The sequence below is a fragment of the Paramisgurnus dabryanus genome, chromosome 5 (genome assembly GCF_030506205.2).
Source record: "Paramisgurnus dabryanus chromosome 5, PD_genome_1.1, whole genome shotgun sequence".
Taxonomy (NCBI): domain Eukaryota; kingdom Metazoa; phylum Chordata; class Actinopteri; order Cypriniformes; family Cobitidae; genus Paramisgurnus; species Paramisgurnus dabryanus.
Window position 1 is genome coordinate 12,371,399 of NC_133341.1, and position 9,555 is coordinate 12,380,953.

A 9,555-nucleotide genomic window follows, 5' to 3' on the forward strand; every position below is an offset into this window, starting at 1 on the left:
AAGTATAGACCGTTAACAGCATTACGACGTGATTATGGTAAAGCGGCTTTTTTAAAGCTAGGACGCGGTGTGCGCTGCGCTATGAAACCCATTCATTTCAATGGCTTGCGCCGCGCTAGGGTGGTTTGTTGCTGTGTCGAGTGCGCGAGCGTGCGAACGTAGCGGAGCTCGGCGTGAGTGCAAGCTGAGTCCAAGTTCAATAGTTTTGCACATAGTTTGTGGTCTTTTGCACTTTATACGGGAAATGAGCTGACAGTCTGTACCAGTTGTATGAGTGTGTGCTTGCTGTATTTGTTGTTTTAATGTCTTGTTTTTGCAAGTTATTGTTGCTATTGCGTGCCCCCCTGTCAGTTATGGTCTGGCGCCGGCTCTGGTGATGCTCCTTACCATTTTTGAAAGATTCGCTCACAATGCAATGCTATCAGGAGTTAACTTACAAGCTGAGTCCAAGTGGGATAAATTATGATAATGTCGGTCTTGTCTACATCACCAATCCCAGGAAGTAAACCGTTGCCTACAATTCGTGTGTTTGTTGTAGTCCAAGAAAATACCTGTACTTATTAGTTAACATGTACATAGACACCTACACACCAAAGGAAATGTAAAATTGTGAATCGGACAATAGGTGCTCTTTAAAATAAATGGTTACGTAATATGTTTTGTTTTTTGAATGCCAGCCTGTAACAATATGTTTGGTCGTTCCTGTCAAAATCACCAGTGCACCGTTTTCTATTCTTGATAAGGGTAATGGGAGGAGTGCTGTGCTCTGTGAATGGCAACAAATGTGTTTTTTCAAGACCCAGTCGTGGGAACGCAGACTGTTTGCCAGACATGCCCGCTCTTCTAGTCGGCTGGCACAGTCGCTTTTCTCAGTACAGCCTGTAAGCACAGAAGCACATTCTGCTTTCAACAGGATGGGTCTCTGGGAGGAGTGCCAAGCAGTCTTCTATTGCCAGACATGGGCAATCCTATTTTCAGGTCATCATTTAGAGTTTGTTTCTTTCTAGGATATTCAGTTTTCGAGTGAAATTAATTATATTCATATGAAGATATTTGAAGTCAGTAGATTTTATGTCTCTCTTCTCGGGACTGCTTAATTGACATTTTTATTACAATAGATAACAACTGGTAGAGCAAAAGTGCCAACAGCAAGGGTTTTCGAGTTGGCATGGGGTTCCAAGTCCATACTCATAAAAAAAGGTTGGGATAAAAGCCTCTGACAAAAGCATAAACACAGCAATGTGACACATGCATAGAGGGAGATAATAATTGTAGAAACATTGGTTAACATAACCAATAAGTAAGGTAATTTCTTTGATTTTCTTCTTGTTGCGACATCTGCTTATTTTAGTGTTATTTTATCACAAGCTGTGTGTAAGTGCACAATGGTATCAAATAATGTCTACAGTACAGTATGTGTGTTTTCAGGCTGTATCACCCAGCATCATTTATTGGGAGCCCATCCTGGACAGTTAAAAGACCAGCATCGACGCATCTAAGATTGCGAACTGGGATGTAAGAGGTCAATAGTTGCCAAATATTGAGGTGCCAAATTATTTAATGCTGTATAGGTCAGTAAAAAAACTTTAAAAACAATATGAATCTTGATTTGCAGCCAGTGCAGTGATTGAGAATAGATGTAATATGCTCTCTTGCACTGGTTCTGGTCAAGATGAATGCTGCAGAATTTTGTACCAACTGGAATTTGCTAAGCATTGGACTAAACTGTTAAAGCTCTCTACACCACTAAGACTTCTCCTGTCACAATATGCACATATTTAATAGTTAACTGAAATACTACTTGAATATGTTTCAGAAAGTTAAAAAAGGCGTACCGCAGGGATCAGTTCTAAGACCTTTCCTGTTCTCGTTATATATGTTACCTCTAGGACAGTGCTTACCAATCCTGGTCCTTGAGGACCCCCTCCCAGAAAGTTTTAGATGTCTCCTTATTCAAAACACCTGATTCAACTTATCAGCCTTTTTAACAAGCTGATAAGTTAAATCAGGTGTGTTAAATTAGGAGACATCTAAAACCCCTGGGAGACGGTCCTAGAGGACCAGGATTGAGAAACACTGCTCTAGGAGACATTATCAGGAAACATAACGTAAGTTTTCACTGCTATGTAGATGATACCCAGCTTTACATCTCTTCACTTCCTAGCGAAAACCACCACTTTTCTAGGCTAACAGACTGTACCGGTATTAGTGATATTAGTGACTGGATGGTAAATAACTTTTATGCTAAACTCCAAAAAGATACTTATTATTTAACCAAATCGCTCCATACTCGGGGAATGTCACGCAAATTCGGTAAACAAGCTTCAGCTGGTTCAAAACGCTCCTGCAAGAGTGCTTACTCGTTTTAAAAATTATGATCACATAAGCCCAATTTTGGCATATTTACACTGGTTGTCAGTTAAATATCGCATACATTTTAAAATATTGCTAAATCACCTATAAAGCCTTAAATGGCCTAGCCCCTTCATATCTTAGAGAATTAAAGGTGGCAAATCATTTTCCTATTTAGCCCCTAACCTCTGGAATGATTTACCAAACATTTTTGAGAATCTGACACAGTCGATCAATTAAAATCTAACCTAAAGACATTTCTCTTTAACAAAGCATTCACATAATTTGTCTAGTAAATGTACTTATCCTGCAATAGTTAGCTTGTCCGGAAGAAACCATTCACATAACTCGTCTGGGTAATATACTTAGGTCGCAATAGTTAGCCTGTTTGGAACCGAGTAGATATTAAACCACAATACTGTATGACACTTGCATTACATGCAAATGGCCCCCACGCTAATAGGACTTTGTTTCTCTTTCCCTATCTCGTCCTCGATTCCGAGGACAATGAGACTAACAGACCCAGTTCCGGCTGCAGCGAAGGTCATCACACCACTGATCTACTGGCCTTCCTGCAACGTGATGCCCAGCCGATGTCTGACCACTGGCTGCTCCCGTTTAATCTACTTATTTATATATATTATTATATATAGTATATTTAGTATATATATTATTATTATATAGTATATCCTCTACAGAATACAGCTATGTCTGGCTCGCTTAAGAGGTTTTACCTTCTAGGACTTTTTCCTCCTGACTAAAAAAGCCTGGAGGTTCTTTCTCCTAGTTTTTTCAACCCCTAGGGAGTCAGTTGACATTGGCTTAACTAAGCACCCTCTTCGTTACATTATTTCTACACTCGCTAGTACGGTTTAATCTGAGCCGCTGTACGCTGCTGCTTATGTTGTCCATTGTTTTTTCTGTGTTTTGTTCAGCTGCTTTGAATCAATTAAACAGTTGTGAAAAGCGCTATATAAATAATAAAAACAAAGTGTCCAGTGCTGTGGGTGTTGGAATGCTAAATGCCAGCTTCAGATGGTTTAACAGGAAATGCTTTCCAGATGTTTGAACTGCAGTTCTTAAAATGCAGCTGATGGAGGAGACAATTACAATACACTGATGTATGGCATCAATAAAACTGAAGAACTTTCAGATGCATTTAAAGTGTATTCCTTAATGAATTTGGATTAGGGCTGAATTTATAGGCCATAAAATGTGTCATGAGTCCAGATTTGTTGTCGTTGTTGTAAACTCAATTCCAGTTCCACATTTTTCTGGAATGTCAACACATTTTTAACTAAATTAAAATTCCTCTGTAATAAATGAAGAATGCTACTGCCAATGTTGCCTTATATCAGTTCATTCTTTTAATATTGCTCATGAGAATTTGTATCAAATCCTGTGCGAGTGCAAATGCAATGAATGTTTTTCTCCATATAGTTGCAACATGGTTGATTTGTTTCTCATATAATCTTGTGGGCATGAGTGTGTGTTTATATAGGGTTGACCTACCTGTATAGGTGTTCATATAAAAGAAATCAAAATTTATTGCAATCATTTAAAACATGTTGGTTATGTTTAATTATGCATGAGGTTTGCTGACATCTTTTATAAACTGTTGATGTATGTATTGAACAATTGCATGTGGCGTTACATTTTCCCAGAATACCTGCGCAGTGCCAGGAACCTGCTGTCTGTGGTTCTGTTTTCAATTACAGGGCTTTGATGTGCACTTGACCCTGCTGTGGGGACCCGGATATTAGACCGTTCTTACAGCCTGGAGGATACTGGTTAACGCTTTGCGATTTCTTCTGAGGCAATCTTAACCACTCCCTTCCCGCTAGACAGCTGCTTTCTTTAGAGTCCAGTGTTTTGAGTTCATCATGTTCGGGTTAGACCACAGAAATTCCCAATGCTATACGATACACTGATGAAATATAAAGGCAACAGAAATGTGCTGTTCGTCATGTAAAGAGGAACTAGTGGTACCAGAAAATGCTGTGATATCCTTTACATTTAACCCCACATTACAGTTTGTTCATTTCAGATTTGATGATCTTTAAAAAAATCTAGAACTGAAACTGTACTGCCCCTGATAATGATAATAAAAACTAACAACAAAAAAACAGTTTAAGAAAGTCCCATGGGTTAGTGTGGGTGTGACTTTCCTCTGATAGTCTTGGTGCTGTGAACCACACATTTCTCTTCAAAGATAGGCTAACAGAACATACTCACCACTTCCTTTATGTGTAAAGTTAAGTATGGTAAGTTTTGTCCAGCTGGTAAGATTATTTCTCTCTTTTGTGTATTTTTCACATTGTAGAACAATACATTTAAACAAATGTATCTGTAAAGCATAAGTATACTGCAATATGCATTCATTTTTCATTAGATTACAAAAAGTCAAGTTAAAGGGGTCATGTTGTGAATTTTTTTTGAAGATGTAAAATAAATCTTGGTGTCCCCAGAGTGCGTATGTGTGTAAGTTTTAGCTCAAAATACCCCACAGATAATTAATTTATCACGTTAATATTGCCTCTTTATAGGCCTGATCAAAATTGCGCCGTTTTTGTGTGTCCTTTAAAATGCAAATGAGCGGATGAAATGCAAACACTGATCGCAACGATGGTGGTTTGTTGAAATTAAAACTCAATTGTGCTGTCAATTATCTCTCTCTCTCTCTCTCTCTCTCTCTCTCTCTCTCTCTCTCTCTCACTCACTCTCTCTCTCACTCTCTCTCTCTGCATTAAATTGCAGTGCCGTGGTTGGATAGTGCAGATTGGGGGGGATGGGGTCACAATGTCACAAAACAGGCAAAATCTGAACGACCTAATTTTCACATGCTTGCAGAGAATGGTTTACCAAAATTACTGGGTTGTTCTTTTTCACATTTTCTGGGTTGATTGAAGCACTGGGGACTCAATAGCATTAAAACATGGAAAAGTCAGCTTTATTGTCATTCCACATTGTGCAGACATAAAGGGCCATAGTGTTACACATTTAACGTATTGCACATTACACAGTGTTAAACATTTAACATATAGAGTTTAGATGCAAACTCCTATGTTTCTTGTAAATTGTGACGTTTAGCGGCTTTTGCATCTGAGCTCTTTACACATGCCTGATTAGTAATAAAGTCATGAAGTATCCGCCTTATATAGACGGTTTCATCAGTAACAACATAAACAAGCGGTTTTCGTGGTCAACACGTAACTTCCGGTAAACTCTGCTAAGAATAAATAACAACAAAGTACTTTAAACGTAGTTTATTTATATAACAAGCAAAATAAACAACACGTAGATAGAATAGGAGACCAAAACATTTGTTATTTTCGACGAGGTCTTTGTTCAAGAGTTCAGTTTAGCAGCTAGTCAGAGCATTAAAAAAACAAAACCGGAAGTAAAGTTCGGACCAGACGCGTAGTGCGTCACCACATGTGCATCCGATGAAGCCGTCTATACTTTAATACTTCAAAAAGGTATAAGTTGTATTTTTTCAAACTATTTACAGGCCTTTGGGTTTTCTACACTGTCCGAAAAATTGTCTAAGCTGTCACTGGGGCAGGTACCCTTTAAAAATGGTCCTAATGTGTACCATTTAAGTGATATGTATACATTTGGTAACTCTGAGGTACTGATATGAACTCTTTAGGTGCTCCAGTGACAGATAGGGACAATTTTTTCACTATTTTTACTTGCAGTGTATTATACAGTAATTTAACAGTAGGGTTTAACAGGAATATCCCTCGAATTTAGGTTTTAAGGGGGTTTTCCTGTAATACACACTATGATGATAATAAAAAAGTTTAGCCCAGAACCACATTCAAAAATCTTCTAAATAAGCCTTAAAATATGTTCAAGCAGGCATTTTATCTTTGCTATAAAAATAGAGTGTTAACGTTTTAGCGACTGTTGGAATGACCAGCCCTTAAGCATAACAAGCTGTAATATCCATTCCCATTTTAGGGTAATCCCATTAGGCTCCTGCCCACTCTCAAGTGAATTATATACACACTGTGTACACCGCCTGGACCTTCGTGTGCGATGAGATCCTGACAACAGAATTCCCTAATAATACTGAAATTAAAGGTAAAATCTCATTTCAAATGTTAGCGTTCAATCAGCAGTACTTTATTGCAGACATTTTGCTGTTTACTAATGCATGGAATTTGTGGAATTCATATTTTTGCGTTTGTGGAATTTCTGTTATTTGACATGAACTACTGATAAACCCTCAGCAGGTTTCTGCTCCATTTCAGGTGAGGGAGTTGTTCTGAGTCTGCATTCTGTACCTGGCAGAAGGGTCTGGAATGTGGGAGCAGTGAGCGTTCTTCACTAGCGTTTTGTTTTTATTGCCCCACACAGGAAGCCACTCCAGCAGGGCCTCATTCATGTTGCCTGAAAAACGCTGACTGCTTCCTCCTGACCCTGGCAGATTTCCAGAAAGCCTGATCACACACATACCCACATACATCTGCTTCCCGCTGTTGTTGTAATGTTGTGAACCTGTAAGAAACTTGGATTAGATCTCATTGATAGACAGAAACAATTAAATTATTTTTAAAAAATAATAATATTTGTGTTTTTCAGAATATGAAAATAAGAGAGAGAGAGAGCGTGCTGATATAATCTAACACTAGGGATAATATTATGGAGAAAAACTTTACAATGTGCATGTAAGACAATGTGGTGGGAGCCTTTTAAATAGGATTTCTAAAAAAGTGCAGACAAGGGTTTAAGTGCAGCTTGTCTTTAGGTCTTATGTAAAATGATGAGCACCTGAAAATAGTCCCCTGCTATTGAAAGTTACCAAGATGACTTTTTTCGGTCAGTGCGTAATATCACTACACCATGTTAAGGCAGCAAAGTCCTTGTTTATTACGGCAGAATGAAAGTATAGTTCCTAGCCATATCTGCCTAGAAAAAAAAAGATTTAATCTAAGTTCTCTGAATAGAAAGTTTAACTCCTGTTGTGGATGTGCACTATTATCATAACCATGCGCTTTAAAACACGTCCAGTCAAAGCACAAGCTTTTTATCATTAAGCAGGCAGAGCATAGAGCAACAATAATGTACGGTATGTGGAAAACAATGTGTTTTTTGAACCATAAACCATGCAAACACACTGTATACACCAAATCCACAAAATAACGTTCTTTTTAGCAACGCCATATTGGCTCTTTAAAGCAACACTATGTAGTTTCCATGTAAAAATGACTTACAGCCCCCCCATGTGGTTGAAAAGCGCAACAGTGCCTGGTATCAGACACTCTTCTGCAAGCAGGGCTGTGTTTCCTGCCCTCCACCGCCACTTTCATAGTGTGCTTGTTGCAGCTAGGAGGCTGCTCAGGTTGCAGCAACAGTACACTTTGTCCAGTTAAAAGTTGTTCTATCACTGAAATAATTTTAGAGACATTATTTAAAGGTAAAAAAACTACATAGTGTTGCTTTAAATACATAAAGCACTGGTCTTCAGCACAGAGTCTGTGAGTTGCCCGCCAAAGCACATTTTTATATTTATTTATTACAAATTTTTTATTAGCTTGGCTTCTTTTATGTATGTTAACATTTTAAATGGTAAAACATATCAACAAGTAAAACAAAAAAGGTTTGAGTAGACTATATTCAAAAAGTAGCCCTTCAGATTGTTTTATCCATTGTGGTAGCCCTTGCTCACAAAAGGTTGGAGACCCCTGCTCTAAAGTATTATAGAATTAAATAGGACAATACGTAAAAGTAAGTATGGGAAGCATTTCAGTCTAATCCAAGCAAGTTTATATTAATATAAATATATATTTTTGAAAAGTCTCAATGGTAGAAGGCCCATTTATTGATGCAAACTGTTAAAAATAGTTTACAATCCCAATTCATGTTTAATTTCAGAATGTTGTGTCTCTTTAGGTTTCAGAAAATGATAAAAACAGTAAAACTTTATGTCTTGTTCACTTAATACATTTGAAATGTCTCTGAATGGCTTCTCTTTCTCTCTCCGTTCAAACGGGAAATTGTGAGAATGTGCCCTATAGCATCATGCTTATTTTTTCCTAACACTAAAAACCACAAACTCATTTACTCTATATGCATTTAGGGACCTTTTAAAAAGATAAGCTCACCCACACATGTGAAATTCTGTCTCCAAATGCTACATTTCACATCCGTACCACACATCTTTCCGTTGACCAAGGCCCAGGCTACGTAAGGACGCTCGAGAATCACATATGAGAATTGGGCTCAAATCATAATTTTAACTTTTCTCTTAAAGGCGCTCTAAGCGAATAATGTGCGACGTCACTTCCTGTTGATGTTTGAACTGTTTTCAAACAGACAGAGCGTAGCTAACTCCTCCCCCTCCCCCTCCCTTCCGTGCTTTCATGAACGCGCCCAACCCCCACCCCCAAATCCTTCTTGTCGTTTATTGGCTGGAATACTTTGTTTTGTTTTGTGCTGGCTAGGTTTGGCCATTTGTTGATATTGCCGTTTGTGAAGCCTGGGCTGTCTACAGAGATCGCGTTTTTTTACAGTTTGATCAGCGGACAGGCAGCAAGCAGATAGTGAGGAGATGTTTCCGGTATGTAACAAAAAATGTTTTATGGTCTAAAACGCTTCAATTCGCTTAGAGCACCTTTAACTTTGAATTTTAATTAATTTTGTTCAATCTTAAAGCACATAGCTGATTGGCTATTTGGCTAATCTTATTGAGCTGTCTGTTATAGCCTCGCTGTTCATGCATGGAGAGTAAAATTAAATACAAATACATTTAAAACTGGACACATTTTTCGGCATGAAACTCGTCTCGCATGTTTTGTCGTAAGAGGGCTCAAATTGACCAGCTAATTGAGAAAGAGGTCTGCTAGCCCAAAAATCCTTACTTATATTTCCACCGAACTTTGACGGGTCCTAGCTTGGAGCGAGGGTTGCTTCATTTAAAGAGGCTAATCTTACGATAAGAATGTATCTCAAAATGGGGTGTAATTGTAAACCTGGGGGCCAAAATCGCCCCAATAGAAATACATGGTGAAGAAAAGGAGAGCAATGCATTTTTCCTACTATGATATCTAGCCTACAGGGTTTTTTTTATTGAACATTTCTGCTTCACACTGTCACAGATACAAGTGTGTGGGCTTATTTTACTGCCATCCAATCAATCTCTTTGGGTCATCGTGAAGGTATCAAGCCACGCCCTGGCAATGATTTTAGGGCACC

General features: G+C 38.3%; 1 long non-coding RNA gene across 1 annotated transcript; it reads left to right on the plus strand.

Annotated features, from left to right (window-relative positions):
- Positions 1–6,159: 6,159 nt before the first annotated feature.
- Positions 6,160–6,835, plus strand: LOC135748696 (uncharacterized). Its single transcript, XR_010532169.2, has 3 exons — positions 6,160–6,441; positions 6,594–6,611; positions 6,718–6,835. It is a non-coding gene; the product is annotated as an uncharacterized lncRNA (long non-coding RNA).
- Positions 6,836–9,555: the final 2,720 nt, after the last annotated feature.